This window comes from Crocodylus siamensis, chromosome 2 (genome assembly GCF_052110815.1).
Source record: "Crocodylus siamensis isolate JL-2025a chromosome 2, ASM5211081v1, whole genome shotgun sequence".
NCBI classification, from domain to species: domain Eukaryota; kingdom Metazoa; phylum Chordata; order Crocodylia; family Crocodylidae; genus Crocodylus; species Crocodylus siamensis.
Window position 1 is genome coordinate 146,475,990 of NC_143396.1, and position 13,060 is coordinate 146,489,049.

Below are 13,060 nucleotides of genomic sequence, written 5' to 3' on the forward strand. Positions count from 1 at the left end.
CAGATTTATTTAACTGGAAGAATCAGAGCCCCTCTTTTCGTGAAGACCCTGAAAAGATGAAGGACCTGTTTCGATCTATTGGGCAGACTCATCGACCCACTTGGGCTGATGTCCAGATGATGCTCCAGACCCTCCTGACCCCAGAAGAAAGGAGATTAGTGTTGGGAATGGCAGAGCATATTGCAGCAGCCAGAGTTGAGTCAGAGGGAGCTGCTGGTCGTACTCTGCGTGATACCTGCCCTGTTGAGGAGCCGAGATGGGATAATCATACTGCAGGAGGAAGACAGCTGAGTGCACAGTATCTGGGGATTATAGTGGAAGCAGTGGGAAAGGCAGTGCCTCGGGTTACTAACCTGTCTAAGTTGTATGAAGTGAGACAGGGAAGAGAAGAGGATCCCTCAGCTTTCCTCGGGAGGCTGTATGAGGCGTTTCACAGGTTTTCGGACTTAGATCCAGAAGCCCCAGATAATCAACGCATGGTAAATCTTATGTTTATTGGTCAATCCGCTGCTGATATCCGTAAGAAGTTACAGAAAACTGAGGGAGGTGCTGGGAAACCGATCTCAGAGCTGGTGGAAATTGCATATAAGGTATATGGGAATCGTGAGCAAGTACAGGAGCGCAAGGAAGATAAAAAGGCTCAGCGACAGATGGCAGCACTGGCAGCTGCTATAACTAGAGGTAACCCTGGAAAGGCTGGGATACAGAAGGGGAAAGGAGAAAGAGTGGGAGCAGACGTTTGTGCTTACTGCAGGGAGAAAGGACATTGGAAGAGGGAATGCCCAAAACTGAAGGAGAAGAGAGAGAGGAAACCGAGAGGACACCTCATGCGGGCAGAAGAAAAGGGTGAGGACACAGAATGAAGGGGACGGGGATCTAAGACCACTACCTTTTGGGTTGGAGCCCAAGAAGATCCCATGGTAACCATTAGGGTTGGTGGCAAAAACTTTGAAGCCTTGGTGGATACTGGGGCTACATTTTCAATGATTCCAGAAAAACCCCCCTGTGCAGGAACTAGTGAACAGCATGTACTTGTGGAAGGGATTGAGGGAACGCAATCCCGACTCCCTGTTTGTAAACCACTCCTCACCAAAGTGGGGGACCATTTGCTCGAGCACTCCTTTGTATATTCTCCAAGTTGCCCGGTTGCACTCCTTGGGCGGGACTTACTCACAAAATTGCAAGCTGAGATCTTTTTCAGAGACGATCAGATGGTGGTCCAGCTACCTGTCAAGCAGAGCTCGAACTATCAGATGGCTCTCCTGGAGGACCGTCGCCCTGCAGTAAGTCCGGAAGATCACATGATTGGAGTAGACCCCTTGGTATGGGCTGATGGAACCCCTGCACGAGCTAAGTCGGTCTCCCCGGTAAGGATCGTACTCAAGGATGGGGAGGGGCCTGTTCGGGTAAAACAGTACCCACTCAGCCGAGCGGCCAGAGCTGGACTCAAGCCATTAATAGAGAAATACAAGAGGTGCGGATGGCTAGTGGAAGGGTCCTCACCCTATAATACCCCCATTCTTGGAGTGCCGAAGGCAGATGGGGTCTCATACAGACTGGTCCAAGACCTACAAGCAGTAAATAAGAAGGTCCTTTCAGACCATCCTGTAGTACCGAACCCTCACACGATTTTGACACAAGTACCGGGGGAAGCTGAAATATTTTCAGTGCTAGATTTGAAAGATGCTTTCTTCTCTATTCCCCTTCACCGAGAGAGTCAAAAATTGTTTGCTTTTGAATGGGAGGCTTGGCTATAAGTACATTCTCCCCAAGGGGAGGTGCACCGCTCCTGGAGGCACTGCAATACCAGGCCGATGCGTGGAGTGGATGGAGCAAGCTCCGAGTCCATCTCCCAGTTAAAAAAAAAAAAAAAAAATCCATTTAGTGTGGAGTCCTCACGTCGGGGACCACTGCAGCTACAGTAGTGACGTATTTGTTGCAGGAGATCATTCCCCGGTACTCCCTGCCTGAATCCATCGAGTCGGATCAAGGACAACACTTTGTGGGAAAAGTGGTTCAAGAAGTCGCACAAACTCTCAAAATCACTTGGAAACTACACCCACCATGGAGACCACAGAGTTCAGGACAAGTGGAACGCATGAATAGGACCTTAAAGACTTTGCTCACCAAAATCTGTATTGAAACACGCCTTAAGTGGCCTCAAGCATTGCCGCTAGCTCTTATTTGCATTCGAAACACTCCCCGACGGGGCCTCAAATTGACCCCATATGAAATTATGTTTGGCAAACCGCCTCGAGTCTTACCCCCTGGGATGCGAGAAAATGTAACTTTTGAATTAGGTAATAGTGAGCTTCATATGTATGTTATTGCTTTGCAGTCTGTCTTGTCTTCTCTTCACAGGTATGCAGCCTCCTTTCAGCGTCTGCCTTTAGACGTACCGGTACATGACTTCTCCCTGGGAGACTGGGTCTTGGTGCAGCGGTGGAAAAAGGAACCTTTGACTGAGAGGTGGAGTGGCCCTTTCCAGGTACTTCTAACAACCCACACCACTGTAAAGATTGCTGGCCATGACCGTTGGATACACCATACCCGTGTGAAACGACATCCACGAGCGTCAGAGGACATCAACTCCCAAGACGAGCTCACTCTGGAAGCTGAGTCGTCTTCAGAACAAGAAGCCAGCAAGTGGAGCTGTGAACCTACGGGTGATCTCCAAGTGCGCTTGAGACGGCTTAATCAAAGCTCAGAAAATTAAACAAGAAAGTAAAAAGGGAAACATTTAGGCTGTGTTTGATCTCATAAAAGGGAAAATATGGTGGGAATCTTAATGTGCCTTGTTGTTATCTGCATAATGAAGGAGCAGAAAGCATCTTGAGGGGGGATATTGTTAGAAATATTATTATTAGGAATGCATAATGAATATAGAGTATCATTGAAACTGCACGGTCTGCAGTTTCTGCCTCATATCTGATAAAAGGAAACACTATCAAAAACCCATTGTACTAAAAAGTAACACTCCCTTCTACTGTATTGACCAATCTGTCAGCCTTTCTATGCTAAATCACACTCCCCTGACAATCCACATGAAGGATACAGACACTGTAATTCAATCAACTAACTCCTTGGAGGGTGGGGGGGAAGGGGGATTTTCAACCTTTGGTAACCTAGAGGGCTTTCTGGGCATGCGTAATTAGCTGATGCATATAAGCCTACCTGCCCCGCATACTTAAATAGTTAATTATAATGCACATGGGATGTATGACGTGACGTCATTAACATATATGTTTGTATGAACCGGAAAATGTTGTAAGAGTTCCTGTTTCTGCCCATGTGCTCAGGAGAGAGGGTGTATAAGCTCCGGTTTGGGGTTTCCTCGGTGGTTCAGAGTAATCTGAGATTTTCTGTCTCTGTTCTGACCCTATTTGCAAATACATCTTTGGTGCTGCTAAAAAATGTGTGCCTGAGGAATTATTATTCGCGAGCTTCCAAAAGAAACGAACCGCGATTTCTGCTTCAACGCAACCAATGCCCCTTTGTCCATTAGCCCTCTCAGGCTTATTAACCGTACTCTTATCAGTTGGGCTCTGGCGGCCTAAGCCTTCGGCCCCTTTGGCCCTTCAGAGTCCCCACCACTGTGGAGCCACTCTGGGACCCTTTCTAGTCCATACTTCTGCTAGGGTTTCAATCACTTCACAGTGGGGCTCAGGCGGCCTAAACCTTACCTGGCCCCTCTGGCCCTTCGGAGTCCCCAGCACCGTCGAGCCCCTCTGGGACCCTTTCCTGATCATATCCCCGGCTGGGGCTCAGGCAGCCGTAGCCGTGCCTGGCCCCCTGGACCACCGTCTGGGTCTTTTGCCTTACTAGGGTTTCTCCATGAATCGCCCTACGGGGCCAGGGTCAACACCCCCCAACACGCGCCCCACCGGCGCGAACAGCTGTGCCCACCCGGCACTGCTCGCTGTGCCCACTGGGCACCAGGAACCCCCAGATTATTGGGGAGCTCCCGTGAGGCCTCCTCGCACCCCTACAGCCTCACCCGGTCCTCCGGTATAACACTAACAAAACAGAACCATGAGCCAAACGCCCGTAACACAACAACAAGCAGCCTGCTGGCTTATAACATAAGGTCTACGCTCACTTGGCCCACTAGCCATGACCTCCCAGCCCGGGTTCTCTCCACCCTTACCATGCCGTAGCCGCATGGGTGGTCAGGCTGCAACCGTCAACTCTGTCTGCCCCTGCCCCTGCCCCTGCCCCTGCCCCTGCCCCTGCCCCAAGGGAACTGCTTCCCAGACTCCGGCCTGGGCTGTTTATAAAGGCCTGGCCCTGCCCCCTTCTGGTCATGTGACCAGCCTGGTTGCCCCAGCAACCGTCACCTGAGCTGCCCTGGAGATTGGCAGCTGCCATTCTCCACTTCTTAGTAACAGGGCACCTAAGTGCCCCTGTGACAGAAGGTCTAGGCCCACTCCATCTCAGTCTGCAGAGTTTGCTGACCCCATGTGGGATGCAGGGAGAGAGCATGTTGCACCCTTTCGCAGGGCCTCTCAGAAACTGTATTCTGTCTGTGCCTTGAGGATTGATCCAAAAGACTGAAGTAACTACAGAGAACCTTGGTGACTTCAGGGGGCTTTACATCAGTCTTCTGCTCAGCTTCTCAGCTGGTGTGAATCAGTCTCATTACTCCTGTCATGCTATTCTGACTAACAGCAGTGGAGGATCTGGATCATTGCCCCTGCTGGACTGCCCCACTGGAGTAGCAAGACTCTGGGCTGCACCCAGCACAGTCAAGTCCTTGCATACCCTGACATAGCTGGTGTAGCTGTAGCTGGTGATAGCCATGTGAAAGAAAATGTGCAGAACAGTTAATATAGGCTCCCAGCCAAATTCACCACTTGCTAATCATCTGAAGTAACTCTACAGACTCCCTACGCAACTGCAACCAAGGGCCGAGCCTGCCTGTCTGATTTTGACATGGACTGAGGTCTTCCTGACTGTGTGATCACCCTTCTCCCAGGATAAGACACTAGGATCATAGTACTGTTTTTGGCCTTTGGTCTTCATGTTTAATTCCTAGTTCTGGTAAACACTAATTCTATGATTTATGTGAGCCATTTACTCTGGAACAGCATCCACCTAGGAATAAACAGGAGAAGCATGCTAATATTACTAATTTGTTATGGTAAAATACAGTCCCTCATATTTTTAACTATCCCCCAGTAATACTGCTCCCCCTTCCTAGTCTTAGTGTGAGCTTGCTTGAATTTAGGCTTTCACTTTATATTTGCACAATGGGGCCACCATCTTGGCTGGGTCCTATATACAAATATACCCTGGTCCTGCACACAGACTGAGAAAAGGGCTTCTGCCCATGCTACTCTTCACAGGAAGAGGCCAAAGAGAAGTCTTCCCATAGGTGGCAGAATGCCTGCAGTACAACTCAGTGGTGCTGCTGGCTCCGCTAGCAACATCCTTGCCTCTATCTCTAGCATACAGGGTAGATGAAGCCCTCACTGTGTCGCTCTGTAGACTCATGGCATTCTGCCTCCCACACACTGAAGAATCCAGGTTTTCTCTTCTGGCTATAGGGCTAGGCAGTCCATGGAGTGATGGGAGTAAATGAAAACAGGATTTTACCCCTCAGTGAGTTCCAGCACCTGCAGGATTTCCCAGCATGTAGAAAGAAAGTTGCAGAGGAGGAGGCTTGAGACACAATCAAGTTTTCATTTTTATCACTATGCAGCACCGAAAGGTCCTGATAAGGACCCCAAGTACTGTGGCTTTCTTGCATATGGTGTATATTTCACCATTCTGGATATTGATCATAGTGTTTAAAAGGAAATGTTGGTGCTGGAGTATTCAAGAGAGAGTCTGATATAGGGGTGATGATTTTTGAATTTGTGCCTTAAAACTGGAGGCCACCATCATTTCCACATGAACTACAAGAAAAACTACAGAACTTGACCCCCCATTACCCAACAGGAACTTTTTACATGCTTCCTAAAATCCACAAGCAAGGGAACCCCGGCAGATCTATAATGCCCACCCATAAATCTGTAACTGAGGAAATATCAGGTTTCATCAAATCCACCTAAAACCTCTTGTCACCTAAAGCACTAGTTTTGTCCATGACACAACAGACTTCCTATGAAAATTTAAAAACATAGACCCCTTCCCAGCAACACCCTCCTAGCCACCATGGATGTTACCAGCCTATATACCAGCATTCCACACCAGGAAGGCATCCAAGCCTGTCTTACAGATCTACAAAAGAAAGATTACAACTTGGAGTACAGACCTAAAGATATTACTGAATTTATACACTTCATCCTCACACACAACATCCTCACTTTCAGTAACCAACACTTTATCCAGACCATGGGCACAGCTATGGACACAAAAATGGCTCTACAATATACCAACCTTTTTATGGGCCACCTGGAAGAAGAATTCCTCAAGAAATGTAAAACCTGCCAACATATCTCCATCACTTCCACAATAACTACACCCCAGAACAGAACCATCAGCATTCCTGGACCTTAGAGCTGCACCTCCAGAAATGTAATACATCTCATCCAATGCACTGAATGCCCTGATGGAAACTATGTAGGATAAACCAACTGCGTACCAGAAAGAACACATACCGAAAATCTATCAAAGACAAAAATACCCAATTACCTGTGGGTACAACTTTCTCATAAGACAAGCACTCTCTCAGTTCTAATTCTCAAAGTCAATTTACAAAACACCTTTTGTAGATGAAATAAATCTACTGGATACAAAACGTCATGGACATTGGATATATGGCACATTATAACTTGCCTAACAGCTGACATTTCAGGTAACCTCTCTACATGTTACCAGCTACATTTGATTGATCACTGGTCAACATTCCCATCTCCTGTCCTACCTCTGCTGCCCCTCACCTCAAACCTGAGGAAAGAATCCCAAACCTGAGGAAAGGAGAAAAATGTGGGGAAAATATGGGAGAAAAAAATGTGGGAAATCCCAAGGGGCTGCTTGGGTCAGAGGGAGCAGGGAGGGTGATTGGAGGCAGGGGGTAACACATGCATGTACATGCACACATGCATATGGCAGTCAAGCAGCAGTGGAGAGCAGCTCCCTCCAGGTAAGTCTAAGGGGACCAGGGGGAGGGAGGCACAGGCGATGCATTGGGGGAGGCAGTGGAACACAGGCAATGCAGCAGAGGGCTGGGGATTCACAGGTGATACGGTGGGGGGGATTACATGCACCTCCAAATTTCTGCACCCACAGTGGGGCATGAGGTGCAGGGCTGCAGTGGAGCCAGACCAGCTTTGGTCTACAGCCATCTCTGCAGCCCAGCAGAGGGGACCTTGTGCAAGAGGGAGCACTGCACCATCATGGCTACCAAGGTGAGGGAATCCTTGCCCACCCAGCAGCAGTAGGTGCACAACTCTGCACCATTCCACCCCACTTCCTGCTGTGTTGCCTGTGCCCCTTCCTGCCCCCACTCGCATTGCCTCTACCCACGCCTCACCTCCCCACACACCCACCCCATTCCCCACACACTGGGGGGTGTGGGGCACAGCCCCCTGCCAAGCAAAAGTCAGCAGCTACGCCTGGATCTACCTCTGAGTATATGCATATATGTGGATATCAAGAACATGCCAGATTATAATTAATGACAACAAAACTATTGGATGGAATATTAAAACTTGTACTTCAGGGCACAAGCTGGCCTCTGACTATTAGGGTGCCTATACACAAGCAGTGAGGCTGCTCCGAAGCACTGTAAATACAATGCATCTGAGCAGATTAGATTAATCAAGTTTGGTGGAGCATGGTAATTACTGTGCTCCAGCATCTCATGTATCAGCATCTCTGCACTTCAAAATGGGAACAGGAGTGCTTTAACTAAAGTTTGTTTGTTGAGCTTTAGTTAAAGCACCTCTGCCACCATTTTTAAGTATGGGGACACTGATACGTGAGATGCATCTGGTGCTTTAATTAGAGCAGCTCTCAGACAGCTGCCGTAATTAATGCCCCCCCCCCGCCCACTCCTGCAGCACATGTATAATAAATGCCCTTAGAGACTGAGGCAGGCCCTAATTTGAGGAACATACCACACCTGCCTACTATATGAAGCATCTGGCATACCACACCTACCTACTATGTAAAGATATAATTCCCTTGAAGCATCTGGCATAGTTCACTGTCCCATAATGAATACAGGAGACCACAGATCTGATAAAGCCTGACAATTTCTAAGATTCTAGGTAAAGTCTTTCTAGAACCACCATTAGTGTGGTTCTTGTACTATTCTTTTCCTCTACTGTTGCTGGAATTCTCTCCAGCCTCTCTCCCCAGGTAGGATTTAGTTCACAAATCTTTACATGCAACTATCTTGTTCAGAAAGAACAAGACAGCCAGAAACCATTACTCCTGGCCCATTGCTATTCTATCTTTTCTTAATACCTACATTTTATTTCAGGGTGTCTCATGCATACTACATGTACTTTTTATAACTCTGCCTTGATTTGTTTCCTCTTCTGAAAGGCAATATTAATAGCCATGATCCTGTAGTGATTAGAACTTACACTGGGAAAACGATGTTGCCTCATGGCATACTAGATTGCATGCTTTGGTAGACTAGTGCATCTCAGGAGATACCAAGGCCTGTAAGCTGCTTACACAATGCAATCTCTTTGGGGCATTGCAAAAAAAAATAAAAATCCAAGAATAACCAGTTTGATAGAAATATGAGAATGTGGGAGAGGAGAACAAAAAGTTTATAATGCATAAACTGCAGGACGATAATGCTTTGCAGAGTTGCCAGAAACCTGACTTCAATTATGATACGACTAAACATGGACTACGCTAGAAGAAAAGATAAATGCTGGTGACTGATGGCATAATTATCCAGCAATAAAAAGCTAGTTAGTGATAAACTGAGATTGTCTTGTAGAAGTGATGTGTGATACCTGATGAACCTTGTCCTGCTTTTCTAATGCAAGCATATCTAGGCAAGTAGTTGGAAGGATGTAATATGCCTGGAGATTTTTAGGAATCATATGAGACAGCCAATGAAAGAATATGAAATGACAAACTTGCATCGAAAGAATATGAAATGACAAACTTGCATCATCCTTGTAATTTAGTGTTATGATATTTAACAATAGTATGGATTAATAATAATATTCCTCTGCTACCTCAATGACCCAACACTCAGGAAGTTCACTTCCTCTTTCCTGCTGTATAAACTCAGCTTCTGACCTACATCTTCATATAATGGACAAGAAGCACTGTTTTATAAGAAGTTAGACTTCAAAAGAACCCAGCTGCAACATTGTTTAATGAAAAGAGATCCTGAACCTACAGTGCTAGCCTGTCAGAGCACGAGATACTAAAAACCTCCTTGAGTAGGAACTACTGGAGTTGCAAAACCAATAACCATGCAGAGAAATGCAGTCTCTGAGGCAAAGCACCTTTCAGCATTCATCAGAGGAGACAGGGTACCTTAAGCCTGTCAGAGCACGAGATACTAAAAACCTCCTTGAGTAGGAACTACTGGAGTTGCAAAACCAATAACCATGCAGAGAAATGCAGTCTCTGAGGCAAAGCACCTTTCAGCATTCATCAGAGGAGACAGGGTACCTTACAGAAGAGCAACTCAGATAGCCTTTTGCTACTCCATTTTCTTATACTAGGTGCTCTAAACAGACAGATGACATTTGGACAGTAGTAGCAAAACTATTATAAATATTAATCCAGTTTCACTATTAAACAAGTGTTCCTATATTAATGATTACACCATTTAATTTACAACAGAACCATTGTAACATAGGTTGAGTCATTAGCAATTTGTCAATACTTAAAGAAGTTAAGCTTAGAAACATTTTGAGTCAGATAGGAGCAAGCCAAGGAATAAGTTATGACACAGTGTCTCATTTCCTCCCTTGCATCCTCCCTGCTCAAGGAATCTACCTTCTTGTGGTGAAACTTATGACACCCCTGTCCCAAATCAAGATAATTTCCAGTAACAACCTAAAAAGATTTTTTTCAAAACCTGTTAAGAACTGTCTAGATCAGTGCATCTTTTTCACTTTCTCTCCCACTTTTTCCTGTAGCATGTAGCTGAGAATTGCTGAATAGCTTCTATATTCCCAAACTAGCTGCCCCCACCCAAGCAGGCAGCAGCAGTGGGAGAGTTGGCTCCATGTTGCTTCTGCTGCAGCTGTTGGGGACAGAATGCTGTAGACTTGGGTCCCTGGCCCCATAACCCTGGCAGCTGGGGGCCCCTTCCGGCAGCGCTGGAGGATAGGGGCTGTGGGTGGAGGCAAGAGGCATGAGTAGGGTGGGGGGATGTTGTGGGGGTAGTGAGGGGCACCAGCAGGGCTGAGGAGTCTTTTGAGGGGGTGAGTGAAGGGTACCTGCAGGGCTAGGGGAGCTTTGGGGGGCAAGGGAGGGGCATCTGCTGGGGGCTTAATTTTAATAATGGATTTTGGGTTTTTTATCAGAGAATTTGTGATTTTTTTTTTTAATCAGAGAAAACCAGGGTCCCTGGTTATAAAAGCATTCCCATTCACTTCTGGCACAGGACATTGTGAGCTAAAGACAAAATATAGCTGTACTCTGAAATACTTTACCAAAATGGTATTGTAAGGCACTATTCTTAGCGTGTCAGTGATTTCCATTTCAAATACGATCAAATATGAATTTCAGGAATTTTCCCCTACCCCCACTCTTGGTGTCAGCCTCACAAATTTACCCTTGTAACTATGAATCACACTGTGCTCTGCCACACTTACGCATCTTCTCTAGGATGAAGGTATCTTTAATGATAGCCATGCATGGTTATGGGCACGATGTAAGTGGCTGCTAGCAACAATTCTGTTGATTCTCAGGATGGAATAAAATCCAATGCTAATAAGAAACAAAATCACTTTTTGTCCTAAAGGAAGCCGGTTCAATTCTAACAGCACATGGTACTCTGAGCAGCTTTGAGTATCAAGGTATCGTTTTTTCACATAAACATGCTTTAAAGTATAAATGTACTTCACCACATTCTTATCTAAGAATGCTGATGATATAGCAGCTCATTGTAGCTCTCCTTAATGGGTTTCCCACTCTCTCAAAATGGTTGTTTTGTTTTTCATTGGCTTTGTTGTAATTACAGAGTAGTCTATTACTGTGAGAGTCCTTGAACTATCCAGAATGAATAGATTCCGCATATAAATGTGTTCAAATTTTTGGGAAGAGTTCCCTGGTTACTGTAAAATTACCTGAGCACAATGGTTCAAGTTTTCCCTTGATGCAACTCCCTTGAAGTGTTTTGGATGTAATCAGCCTAAAGAGATCATATTTATACTGTAGGCTAATGAACATGTTTGAGCATGTACTGTCACTGCAATCTATGGTAAAAGGCAATATAAGCATAACTCTGATACTTCTAGGCCAATTTTCTAAAGATCTTAAAGAAGAATTTAGGAATGGGATTTTCAAAGGGGTTTAGAGGACCTGGGTTCTTAATTCCTTGAAAAGCCTAAGAGCACAACTTTAGGTGTTACTCTTTAGGATTTGGCATTTAGAGTGTAATATTGGAAATTTCATAAACAGTTAACTTGTTTGGACCCACTTGCTTCCATTTTGGCACTAAAGTAAACTGACCAGATTTTCAAATATGCTCATAACTCATCAGATCTCACTGATCACAGCTGTGGTGGCCAAACACTTCTTATAATCTTGGTAGTCATACTGTAAATACCACCCTTGTGTACACTGTGCCACCCAAAAGCACCTAGAGAATACAGTTGAATAAGCCTTAACTAGCACTGTAGTTGGATTTGTCCTGTCACGTAATCGTAAAGCCCTGCATGTTTAACATAACATTAGCATGGAGCCTGAGCTGCAAAATTCAAACGGATCTGACATTTACTAAAGATCAGGTGTATTCTGATCCTGATCCAGAATTTCAGCCCGAAAGCTGTCTTTGTGTAATGTTTGCTAGTCTGAAAAAAATGTATGCAGACACTGACTATGTTCTTTTGTAAAAAAGAGGCTGGTTCTAACTGCACGAGTTTGAGAGAAGCAGTAGAGTCTCATACTCATTATCCTCAAGTGAGTTTCCATCTAATGGAGCACGGCTGAATGGAAAGAATGCCTGACAAAAATGATTGATTGTTATGATTTACTCCTGCTCTTTCCCCCCCTCAGCTTTTTTTTCTGTGGTGGCTGCCAGATGATTTAGCAGTCAGTGCTAGTTCAGGACAGAAAAGGTCACGTCGACTGCCTCTCTTGCACAGCCCATGATTTGGAGTCATAACACCCTTACCTAAAAATGGCAAAGTAAGCGTAGGGGCTTGCTGCTAACTGCTGAAACTGTCCTCAGTGGAAACAGGAAATTTCTGTGCTCTAATGATCCTAATTTCATTTCTTAGTTCACAGGGACACTACAAGTCTTTCACACACTGTATGAATTCGATAGTAACCCTGCTATAAGTATACAGCCTACTTTATTGGCAGACTTTAAATTAAATGTAAAATACTCAGGAATTATAGGATCCTTCCCAGTCACATAGATATAAGCATACTTTACCAGGATGGAAAAGCAGTATCATCACTTGTACCAGGCACAAACAAGTTGTATATTGTCCTCCCAGACAGCATAGCTGTCCACAGCAGTCCATACACCTGTTATTTCCAGGCTGGCCTGCTGTAGTTCACTCAATCTATACACAAGTTTAAAACAACGCAGAGGCTCTATTTGATAGAAAATACAGGGGCTCCCCTCTTTTGTAACACTGGCCATGACAAGCCAGACAAGACTAGGCTTGGTCCTTCCTCTGGGTCCCAACTTGCTTTTGCTGCCAGCTGAATGTCTTGGTCTATTTTTTTAAAGAAACTAATGTTGGATCAGTTTACCAGCAACTGTATATCCATCCTGAACTGTTGAGACAGTTGTACCATGCAGACCATACAACTGAGCATATAACTCATGACAGCCAAGAACAAACCACTCTCAGCTGGCATGGAGGATCCAGCCCTACCTTAACCAGGACCCAAACACCACTTTCCCTAGTAGTGGGAACAGTAAAGGGAGGCACAGAGCTGCAAAGCCATG

The 13,060-nt window shown here is 45.5% G+C and overlaps 1 pseudogene; it reads right to left on the reverse strand.

Annotated features, from left to right (window-relative positions):
* Positions 1-1,773: 1,773 nt before the first annotated feature.
* On the reverse strand, positions 1,774-1,920 carry LOC149870899 (U2 spliceosomal RNA; annotated as a pseudogene).
* Positions 1,921-13,060: the final 11,140 nt, after the last annotated feature.